At 39.3% G+C, this 12,420-nt stretch overlaps 1 protein-coding gene across 2 annotated transcripts in view; it reads right to left on the bottom strand.

Annotated features, from left to right (window-relative positions):
- Positions 1 to 10,561, bottom strand: part of ARVCF (ARVCF delta catenin family member) — a 429,897-nt gene extending 419,336 nt beyond the window's left edge. Inside the window, exons 1-2 of one of the 2 annotated variants that reach the window (XM_039504866.1) lie at positions 10,534 to 10,561; positions 9,416 to 9,465 (exon numbers count right to left, since the gene is read on the bottom strand). The gene's annotated coding sequence lies outside the window, so the exon portion shown is untranslated. Of the gene's footprint in view, positions 1 to 9,415; positions 9,742 to 10,533 lie in introns of those variants that run through there. The other variant, XM_039504865.1, reaches the window with a different exon arrangement.
- Positions 10,562 to 12,420: the final 1,859 nt, after the last annotated feature.

Raw genomic sequence — 12,420 nt, 5'->3', positions numbered from 1 at the left:
TCACTAAAAATAATTACACTAATAATTACAAAGGGTTCTTCTGTACAAATTCTAAAGGAATACTGTCAAGTTACATTTTTTAAACTTCAATTTTCTACAAAAGCATCATTTAAATAGCCCATCATTCATTTTTTAATTTCTTCTAATAAACATTTTTAGGGAGGTTTCTGTATATTGGCTGATATTCAAAAGCTTCTCTTGCAAGCCCCAGAACAGTAATACTAACAATGCTTGGGATTACTTTCCTCTCTGTGCATACTCCTGCCTAATGCCTCTCAACTTTCAGGTTCAGCTTTGCTGTCACTGGTAAATGCTCTCTTGCAGAAATTGTACATGAGTTCCCAGGTTAGTACATGAGTGATATTGTCATGCTAGTGCACATCACAAGAAGTTAAACTGTCAATTAACATGAAACTGACAAAGTGTTGTCCAATGCACAAAATAACCAAAAGGATTTTTTTCTAGAATCTTTTAGATTAATTAATTTTAGAGGTGGGCTTTAGGTATAGCTGCTAACAACTCAAGTGAACGTTTTTCAAGTACAAACAGAAATCCACTTAAGTGCTATCTTCACACTGAGATTCTCAAATCCCAAGTTATCCCACATTTTATTAACCATCTTTAGAGTGAGGCTGCCAGGAGTTTGAGGTATTTTGGCATCTCCAACTCTTGCTACTAAAATGTGGTTTATAAAGGATTTCATTTTTGAATTTTAAAATACTAAAAAATAAGTTAACATGATCCTCTTATGTACATTCAGCTGTCTAACAAGTCAGATAGTTACCGAGCAGCAGACCCAGCAATCGTGGACATTGTTGCTTAATTAAATCACACAGTAGTAACATCTGTTACTCATAGGTAGGGTCCTTCACTCGCCCCAGGTCTTCAGTGGCGGGTCCTTCAGTGCAGTGGAAGACTCGGAGCAAGTGAAGAACCCGCCACTGAAGTGCTGCCAAAGCCTCGGAGCGCCGTCCAGTGAGTACAAGCGGTGGGGAAAAAAAAAAAAAAAAAGCTGCGATCGGTGGCACTTGGGCTGCTCTACCGCCGCCGCTTCATTCTTCGGTGGCAATTCAGCAGCGGGTCCCTTTCGGAGGGAAGAGCCCACCGCTGAACTGCCACCGAAGACCCGGCCCTGCCCCAGGCCCCCTGAATCCTCTGGGCGGCCCTGAGTACTGCTACCCTTACTTCTGCACTGCTGCTGGCGGCACTGCTGCCTTCAGAGCTAGGCAGCTGGAATGTGGTGTCTGCAACCAGGAGCCCAGCTCTGAAGGGTAAGTTACCATCAGCAGCAGTACAGAAGTAAGGATGGCATGATATGGTACTGCCATCCTTACTTCTGCACTGCTGCTGGCACGGTGCTGCCTTCAGAGCTGGGCACCCGGCTAACAGCCACTGCTCTCTAGCCACCCAGCTCTGAAGGCAACACAGAAGGTTGGCAAAACTGTGACACCCTCCCCTAAAATAACCTTGAGTGCTCCCTTCAAGACCCATTTGGGTGAGGACCGCTAACTTGAGAAACACTGGTCTCCTCATGAAATCTGTATAGTATAGGATAAAAGCACACAAATGACCAAATTTCACGGGGGGAGACAGATTTCACAGTCCATGATGCGTTTTTCATTGCTGTGAATTTGGTAGGGCCCTACTCATAGGACTACTATACCTAGAGGAGCCCTTCCATTGTTGTCCATAATCAGAATAATTCAATGCTCAAGGACTTAATTGCAAAAAATAAAGGTGACACTTTCTCATTGCATAACCTCCATTAAGCAGGAATTGTGTATTGTAATGGAAAAAGCCCCATGGAGGAATTACACTGATATGCTTCCAAGTCATGTGCAGAAATTATGCTGCCATAACAATTGATTAACAGACTATTAAATCCCTGGCTAGAGTGGCTTTGGTTTCACTAACTTGTTTAACACTGAAAGAAAAAAAAAAGAAATTAAGCAAAGACATCATTACAGTGATAAGTGATGTATTTCCCCTACAAAGAAATATCTTCAGTGCAGCTGAAAGAAGAGTACTTGTTTATATTTGAATGCATATATCAAATCAGATGAATTTCTAGAACCTAAGAAACATCTACACTGTATCTGTTACCCACACTTAACCTGGGGCTGTTTTTTGCAGGGATAATCCTTTATCTAGTTTATATATTTTAAAAAAAAATCCCAGTTCAACTAACTCTGCTCTGGACTGATTTAATATACCTTTCTGAACTTGCAGTATTCCCAGAAGGTAACACATTTCCAATTAACAGTTCAAAATGGATCCATTTGGGAAGTCTCCCTAAATACATTTTTTTAAAGGATGGTCAAGATTTTAAACATTTCTAATACATTTTTCTATAGGTCTGAATCTTGAATTTTTAGATTTTGTTTTAACAAATGTTCAGAGTTCTGAACACTGTCAAAACTACCAAGTGGGCACTTCTATTAGATCTCCAAAAGTGCACTTTGTAATGTCAACAAGCACACAAGACAACAATGTACAATGCTGTACCAAGTCTGTGGCCACCTAGGACCTTGTAATTATGCTGCATACCGCTGCCGCTCAGAACTTTATGGCAACTACAGGGATTAATTTAGATCATCTTATTCCAAAAGCACAGGTCTCATCACTTGGGCTAAAGGAGAATTTCCAACCCTTTGCATGGAACAACCTTCCTGAGCTCATCCTTCAGATCTCTTCTCTCTCCACACTGAATTCCTTCACTGAATACTCTCCTCTGCTGAGGTAACTATGAGGAACTTGAAAAATATTCCTCAAACTTATTGCCAACGAACAGTTTATAAATCATATTTAAACTATATATTAACCTACATTTAAAATGTAATGTAATAACTTTCCTCCCATGCCACTTGTCTTTAGATTGTAAGCGACCTTGGGACATGGACTGTGCTCCCTTTTCTGTTTGGAAAGTACCTAGTGCATTTTCTGTGCCACCAGAAATAAGTTTAGAAAAAAATCTATTCCTGAGCAACATAAAGTGCAAGATATAGAATGAGGCCTTGATCCTGTGGAGTGTTCTGCCCAGGAAGACCCCACACCTGCGTGGAGCCCAAATTAATTCAATAGGACTGTGTAGGTGTAAGGATCCATGTGGGTAACACAATTAAGTAACTTAAAATGTATAACTGAGAATGAAGGTCTTAGAAGTCCATTGATAAGAATGTCAATACATGAGGTTGTGGAATCTTCATCATTGGAGATTTTTAAGAGCAGGCTAGACAAACACTTGTCAGGGATGGTCTAGATCAGAGGTCCCCAACGTGGTGCCCGCAGGAGCCATGGCACCCGCCGGGGCATCTATGTGCGCCCACGTAATGGCCATTGGACAAGCATCTGCCGAAATGCCACCGAAAAGTGGCGTCATCAAGAGGCATCACCGCCAAAATGCAGCTGATTTTCGGCAGCATTTCGGCGGCGACGCCTCTTGACGTTGCCGCCTCTCAGGGCATTTCGGCGAATGCTTGTCCACCAGCCACGGTCCTCGGTGGCTCGTCATCCGGCGCCTGCCACCCAGAAAAGGTTGGGGACCCTGGTCTAGATACTACTTAGTCCTGCCATGAGTGCAGGGGACTGGACTATATGATCTCTTGAGGTCCCTTCCAGTCCTATGATTGCATGAGGAGGAAGAGACTTCCACCCGTACACTCTCAAGACTAGTAAATGCACAGTTCTAAAGGGGTGGAGGGGAGAGAGAAAATAAAATACTTGAGTTTTACCATAATTAAATAATGTCAAAGTTCTATGAGCCAAAATTGATCTAGCTGCTTTTGCCCCTTACACCAAGTTGCAATGTTCACTCTTGCAATGTAATTCTTCATCAGTGTTTTTCCTAACACACTAAATGCTTCAGTATTCTTAAATAAACCATCAGAAGCCACACAGTAAATCATTGTTCTAGATGACGAATTGGTTAGTAAGGCTTTGGATTTCAAGCTTCCAAGGTCATATGACAGCAATAAGTATATAAATAAAAAATTAAATCGTGAAAGATACCTCAACAGTGTCCTTTTAATCTTTAGCCAACTTGAAATGTCATGTAAGCACTGAACCAGCAAAGAGATGATACTGCTTAGATAGCAAAATCTCAATTTCTCACTGACCTACAAATCAGAAGCTAGTAGATCAGTGGTGCACTGGCGTATTTCCACACTGTAGCTCATGGAAACATTGTAAAAGCTTCTGAAATAAAAAAGCATGTGCACAAGATGCAGGGAAACCATAATGAGAAAAAATGGTAGCAAAGGTACAGAAAATATAAAACAGTATAGTCAAGTGCCTTATGGAATAAAGATCTTAAAAAGTCTAAGGATGCTGTCATATTTGGTGAGACATAGCATAGTGCACATTTTCCAACTTCACAAAATGGTCTTCCAGTACAGTATAAAGTGGATAAATGAAATAAGAGATGCACCACCTTCCCCATGTTTTCTTAATTAATCTTAATGCCTTGTAAAACTGCCACCAGGTAAATTGCACAGATAAAAGACAACGGGATTAAGTAGTTTTCTGTTACAGACACCAAACACACAAATCAGTCACTTAAACCAAAAGACAGACCTCAGTGATGAGGTCTTTTTACCATTACACTTTTATCTTACCTGAGGATTACTGATTACAGTGAATGCTGTACAAGATAAAAGTATTATCATCACTAGCTATTAGACATTTTCTGTGGGGGAGAGGGCAACTTTTCAAGAACATTTCTTTTAACCAACTGAAATATTGCCTCAATGCAATCAAATTCTTCAGTGTTTTAAAATAATGGGTTTGTGCCACAGTCTTCACGAGGCTGTAGCAATAGTCCCACTTTACATGTATCCAGTGAGTCTAGACTATTTTGTTACAACATAATTGCATCGTTTCCCTCTATTTTTAAGTGGACTAAGTGCCCATGAATAGTGCTATAATTTACAATATTGGAGATTGAAATCTTCTAACCTCAAAACCAGTGCAGCAGCAGTGAAAGCTTCCCACTAGTTGCCTCAAATCTAAAATGGAGGAACCATCTCTTAGGACAAAACTCATTTATCTCCAGTTTCTCCATGCCAATGCAGTCTATGGATCTCTGAGATTGCTACATAGGTGAGCACGTGTGCACCAGAAAATAGAGTAAGACCAACTTCTCATTTCACTAAGCCATCATAGAGGTGTTGCATGGTAATTACTTTTTAGTTATAAGCAAATCTAGTCAGAATTGATCCTAAGACCTAGAACCCTAACTTTGCTTTGTAAAATTACAAAAACAAACAAACAAACAGTCTGAGCCTCAAAATCCTCACTCGAGTTGTCTCACTGCAGGCCATAGTGACTGATTACTCAGGAACTACACTAGTTGGGTGAGTAATGCTTAGATGAGTGAGGGATAACTGGATTAGTAAAGGGGTATTTAGAGTGATGCTGCACTACAAAGGTTTAGAATCAAAATGGGTGTTGTTATGCTAAAGAAAGAAACTAAGTATTTTCTAGCCTAAACAAAAGTTCACACTTCTAAAAATGTACACACTTAGGCAAACCTCTTCAAAGGTGTCCAGCAATTTTCAGTGCGCAGTTTGGCACACATGGTGCTTGTCATCTGGCAGCATTATTGACTTGAACTAGAATTGTGGACCCTCAGCCCCTCAAGCTTTGACAACTCAAGATGGAAAAATTGGAGTTTCCATTAATTTGGGGGCACTTGACTCTTTTGGAGTTCACTCTAAGAGGAGGAGGTGATGAGGTCATAAGCCATACAATTAATTCTGTATTCATCAAAGCAGATTACTTATGTAAATAAGAATCTAAACTTGAGAAAATATGTTCAAAGAGAGCACCTGAATCCTTTTGAACATAATTTGAGACTACAATAATGAGTTAAAATGGATACGTTGATAGGCGAAAATACACAATGTTTAGTGGTATGATAACGCCTTCCGTAGTTAGATTTATTTTCACAGGCTGCCCACTATAGTATCAACAGTGATACGCTACCAGTAATGGCAAGTCTTACCAGAAGCTGTACTCAATTGGTTCTTAGTAGGAGTAGGAATTCAGTAACTAGATTAAGAAAACTAAAGTGTCCTTTATAACAGATGAAAATAATTTAGGGGCCCTCATTCATTTTCCCGACAGTTCCGCATTCTCCTCTCCACCATTTTCAGGCATATTTGTGGGTCAAAGTAGAAAACTTCAGTGAAACAATGGCAGTTAATGAATGTAACCAAGACTATGTGAAAGACACTTTGTCTCGTGTATTAACTAGGTCTATGAAGCAATGAAGGGTAATAGATGCTGTTCATTTAACATTAAATTATAAGCTATTTGTGCACACCAAAAGGCCACTTTGTGAAAATCTGATTGCCAAATGGCTGTCTGCCAGCCTTTCAAAAAATTGGAGCTTACTACATTTTGCTGCCTGCCCCTAAAACATTGCAGAGAAATAGATAACAAAAGCAATATGATTCATTTACATATCCCGGTCTTATGGGATACTTCACACAGATTCATCCCTGAGCTAGATCACAGAAGTTAGAACCCCAAAACCCTGAAGGGGTTTTGTGGCTTGTCTGGTTTTGGTTGTTGAGGAAGTGGAAAGGGATAATAGAAAATGAAATGCATGTGCCACTGTTTTTCAGACTTATTTTGGCTTCTTTAAAATGGATGGGGAAAGACCTATTTTTAATAAGCAGGCCAAGTTCCACTGCTTTCCAAAGATAGATGAGATACATGGTTGTGCTTATCGATAAGGCTATGAGTCAGTCACAGAGGTCACAGAGTCAGTGATTTACATGACCTCCGTGACTTCAGTCCTGGGAGACGGGGCTCCAGCTGTCAGCCCCAAGCAGTGGGGCTCCGGCTTCCATGAGTTATTGTTTATTGCCCATGTCCTGTCCCTTACTTTGACTAAAATTACCCATGCCTAAATCTTAGCCTTACTTATCTATTACATGACATATGTAAACCATATCTAAACAGGAGAATACCTCAAGATATCTTTTTTTCTTGTTTTTAATGTTATAGCAATACCATATTTCTATCTACTTTTTGGAGAAAATACAATATTTGTCTAGTTGCATGTGTCCTAAGTGTTTTGTGTTAGGAAGATAAATATTCTTGGGTCACTGACTCTTCTGAACTGCATGGAGATGTGAATTTAGAATAGAGACTAGGAGCTAGATTCTACTTTAAATGAGACTGGTGTAAACCCAGAGTGATCACTGAATCCAATCTATACTAATAGCAGAATTTGGCCCTTGATCTTCTATGCAGATGAGAAGGGCAGGAGTGCAATATTTGATTGGAACTTCTGCTTTGGAGATTACACTGATAGTTATTACTAAAGCAATCCACTGTATAACATGCTGTCATACTTCCCTTAAATTGGAAGGGGATAAGCTAAATGTAGTCTCACTCTTAGCTATAAAGACATTTGTTTGCAGCATTTGCGTCAATGATTTATACCCACATAATAAAATATTAAGAGCAGCAAATTATAGATCTGGTACTACAACAGTTCTGACAGGTTTTCTGATAGTATACAGTTTCATATGCAAATTTAAATCTACCGGAAACAATGCAGAAATGTGTTTATTGCATTACATAAAATAAGATGTAGATGCTTACATTTATATAACTGTAATATGCATATACATGAACTTCTAGGATAAAATGTCAGTCTTCATTATAGCTTGTACAAAATATAAAGTACAACTGAAATGAAGCATTCTACCCTCTGCCAGTGCACTACTGACAAACTCTATATCCTGTCAATAACTCTGCATTTTGCTAACTTATTGGTCCTTTCAATAATAAAGAATTACTGAAACAAAATTCCACTGCAGGAATTTTGAATAAACAGATGAAAACCACAAGCAACGGGAAACAATTTTTCATCAGTTACCTCTAAATATCAGGTCAAATCTATGGTTAAATCCGCTGCTTTAGTTATTTATGTTGAGAGGAACCATGTAGTAATAATATCAAATCAGGAAAGGCAACTTTGTAGGGATAACAACCAATGTCAAATAAAACAAAGCTTAAGCATCATTAGACAAAACATGGGGATATAACTATACAGTCAAACTGTATTGTTCCTCTCAACCTTGCCCACCAAATACATTCCTCTAGCCTGGCAGGGGAAAGAAACCCATTTGCCTAATGGGGCATATAATTTAAATATTTCAGACAACCATTTACAGAGATGTTGCTTAAAATAAATTTAACAACCATCCATCTAAATATCTTGCATTATTGGGATCATAATGTAGATCACAAGTTGTTTTCCTGTAGAAACTATGAATTATCCAGCCTCCCAATTTCTTCAGACATCATACATATCCAGTGCTAGTTTAATATAACAAATCCTAATTTGCTCCAAAGCAGACTCAATATGAAACTGCATTTTTTCCTTATTCCAGTTTCTTCTAACATTTTTAGAGACAGTAAAATGTCAGGTTTCATTCCTCCACAATACAGAATTTCTGCAGTTTTGCAAGTAAGATATCTCTTTAAATCAATAGAAGCTGAAATAGGTGCAGACTGCAGCATTGCATCCAGAGGAAGATACAATCAGCCAATGTCAATATTCTGTCACTTGGGATCAGGAATTTTACCATAAAAAATCCTCACTACGTTAAGGAAAAAAATATGTATCCACCAATTTCTGGGTGTCATACAGTCAAGGTTTAAAAAAGATTAATAACATTGGAACGTGAAGTGACATGTCTTGTGCAAAATTCAGCTTAGTATTTTTTTGAACATGCTAAGAACAAAAACTGGAGTTCACCATAATTAGGCACAAAAGTACATTATAAAAAATGAGAAATAAATGTTTTAGAAGAATCCATCTAATACAATACAATATAGGAAAAGAGATGGTCTCTGCCATTTATATGCTTGATCTGAACATTTTAAAGAGTTGCTCAAGTTTTGGAAACATTAGATTATAACTATGCAAAGTAATACTGCACAGAAAAATGCTAAGTAAAAATAATTCCTTTGGCTGGTAAGATTGTAAGAGGATTTAATCATTTCACAATTTAAAATAAAAAGGTTAGTTTTGCTTGTTCTTTGCTACAAAGCAAGAGGCTCATCTCCTATGCACGCCACAAATAACCTGAGCAATGACTTCCCCCTATGGCAACAGCTGCCTATCATATTGCAGAATTAACACAGTATTGGTTTATTTACCGTTTGCATGTGTGTGTGGTGGCTATTTGTAATTTTAGCTATTCACATATATCAGCTCCTCGCTGTATATCACAAGACAAATATGTATTTTTCAAGCCTGAACTGCAACCTTAAGCACACAAAGCTAGTCTGCAACCCTGATGCAAAGTCATCCTAAATTCACTTCACCCTACAAGATCTGTGATACAAGACTGTGATAGTCCATTCACTCCCCCAAGCCCAATGATCTACTCACCATCTCTTCTTCTATTTCTGTCCTCAGCTTATTTTCCTTGCCTCTTCTGGCTTCACAGGATCACAAGGAAGCGGTGTACCAAAAAACAAACAAACAAACAAACCCTCTTAAATAAAATACTCAGCAATTGATCGGCAGTAGATCAACCAAATCTCTTCCTCTCTCCCTTTTCATTTTCCAGAAACAGAAAATATCTCTAAGATCACCACTGCCTGCTACTCACTCATTCCCCGACCCCAGAAAAAACGCTGTAGGTGCATTCGATTTAAATTGCATTTCCTTCCATCCCCCAACTCATAAATTCCTCTCCAGAGATCACAATGGGTACGTCGGATTCAGATTCAATTCCGTTCTTACCCACCAAGCCAACGTAGTAGATGCATCCGACTCGGGCTGAATTTCCTCCCTCCCACCTCCAAATTCCTCCCTCTTCATTTACAAAGGGTATTCAAGAAAACCTCTTTATCTAAAGAAGGGGGGGGGGAAGAGGAGTTTTTAACCCTTTTTTGCATTTACCTTTTTTGCTGCTTTTCTTTAAAAAAAAAACACAGTTAGGATTCCTTCTTTTTAAAAGACAAATAAACTTGCTGCCATTATCTTCCTATAGGGTCTTCCACTCCCACATCGAGGGTCTGGCGCGCTTCATCTCTTACAGAGAAACAACCTTCCTTATAGTCCTCCCCAAAAGTCTACTCCCCCCACAAAAAAGAGGTTGAGGAATAATGTTTTTTTTAAAAGGGTTTTTTGTGCACACACACACACCCTTAGGGCTTACATTTAAACAGTCAACTGTAAAGTTTGTATAACGCCTAATTCCCCCACGCCCTCTCAAAAAGACCCTCGATAAGATGCCCACCAGAGACGCAGTTGGATCTTGTAAATTAGCGTGTACTGTTATTCATCCTTCCAACTCTATTATAGTGTGGGGGCGTTAATCCTTTCTCATCAGTAAAACTTTGGTGGGGGGTAAAAACACTGAGTGATGGAAACAGGAATTCAGGTTTTACTCTCCCTCCTTTAAGGACAGCAAGGCTGGTTAGTGTGTCTGTCCTGGGAGCAGAGGAGATAGGGGTGGAAAACAGCTGAATTGTGCTCCAAATCCAGAAAAATGGTCCTACCACTGCTGCTTCTTGCCCCCTAGTTCGCAGCTGTTCGCCTGCAGTCAGCAAACAAAACGACGCAGTCCTCGCTAGCCATGATTTTTCCCATTGGGCATCTTTGTTTTGTTAAACCCAGCAACGACTATCTCATTGGTGAAGTTCCTCTAGTCTGGTCACTGGCTGCTAGCGCAGTTTGGCATTGGACAGCATGCGTGTCCGTCAAAGTGGAATTAACCTCCCCTAGGGGTGAGAGAGAAGTTCACTGGTCCCATTCCGTTTGGGAGTACATTATGATTTAATGCTTTTAATTTGTTTAATCACTTGAAATACGATGGTGATTAACAAAAAGATCAAAACAAAACATGGCACTAAAAATCCTTCTGAAGCACCATAGATTTGCACTTTGCAGATTCTAAAGCACATGTAACAAACTGAAAAGGAAACATGACATCTGGACAGCAAGAACTTTTAGCCCCAAAGTCCAAGCAGACAAACAAATAGGAGCCTGATCTTGCATTCAGATATCCCAAATCTGCATTGATTTCAGTGAAAGACTTGAGTGCCAAGATATAGGATTGGGTTGTGCAAGGATTTATGGCACCAGCATAATACATAAACTCAGCATCACCAAGTCCAAGCATTCAAATATTTAGAGGGGCCAAAAATCAGTCTTTTAAAAATTCATGATTTTTAAACAAATTTAAGATTGTTTGCCCTTTTTTAGGCCTTGAAATTTCACTTATCACATCTTCAGGCTTTTCCTCAATCTGACACCCCCTGAAAATCAGGCCCTTTTTTCCTGCTCTCAAATTGGGCAACCCAAAATGGAGGTACCCAAAATCACCAATCACCTCTGAAAATCTCAGTTTTCTTGATAAAACCCTTGTGAGATACAACAGTGTAATTATAACTTTGCCGATGGGTGAACTCTGTAGTAAATAATGGGCCTGATTCTGTAAGAGCCCTCTGCCTGGAATTTCCCTTGGCTTCAGTAGGACTTATGTACATAGTGCTTGTAGGATCTGGCTAACCAAACCATCAGTGTCAAGTGACATATTCAGCAGAAGCCTCACAACAGCCTATACGCCATGTCTTCTCTAAATCACAGTTGTGTGAAACATTTCCCTTCACATTCACAATTATGTAACACCATTGTGGCTATAATTTTCCATATAGGCAGTTACTGTAAAATTAGGAAAGTATAATGTATTATTTTAGTTCTTGTAATGTAATGAAACATCTAGAAATAATCAGGAAGAGCCAGTACCATGTGACCATTCAGTTCTGTAGACAACCAGCAAGTGCTTCACAGACCACCAGTGGCCTATGGACCCTTTCCTCGGAATCTCCACCACTTCTTTCACTGAACGCACTCAAAACAAACACGTGATCAGTATCCACTTGAGAATGGACTATTGTAATTTGGTTAGTAATAGAAGCTACATGCAGTTCCTCAAAAGATGGAGGTTAACAAAGGACATAATAGCAACTAGGGCTTTTGAGGAAGAAAAAAAATACTATAGGCACAGGAAGTAGAAGCAGGGGATTAAATGGGCAATAGCATCACTAAATCTAGTAGAGTGACCAGGTGTCCTGATTTTATAGAGACAGTCCCGATTTTGGGGTCTTTTTCTTATATATGCTCCTATTACCTCCCACCCCCTGTCCTGATTTTTCACATTTGCGGTCTGGTCACCCTAAAATCTAGCTACCCCTTAATGGTCTGCTTTTGGGAAACCTCCTTAAACAAAGTCTTCAAATGCCACAGTAAAACTAATCAAATTTCTCAAACATGTAGAAAACAGGCAAACGTGGTTTATCAGTGAAAGCCAACACAGTTATCTACATTCTCAAACTCATAGAGAATTTGCCTCTTCCTCTTCTCCGGGGATGCAACTTCTACTG

This window comes from Mauremys reevesii, linkage group 18 (genome assembly GCF_016161935.1).
Source record: "Mauremys reevesii isolate NIE-2019 linkage group 18, ASM1616193v1, whole genome shotgun sequence".
NCBI lineage: Eukaryota > Metazoa > Chordata > Testudines > Geoemydidae > Mauremys > Mauremys reevesii.
This window is presented reverse-complemented; position numbering and strand designations above follow the sequence as displayed.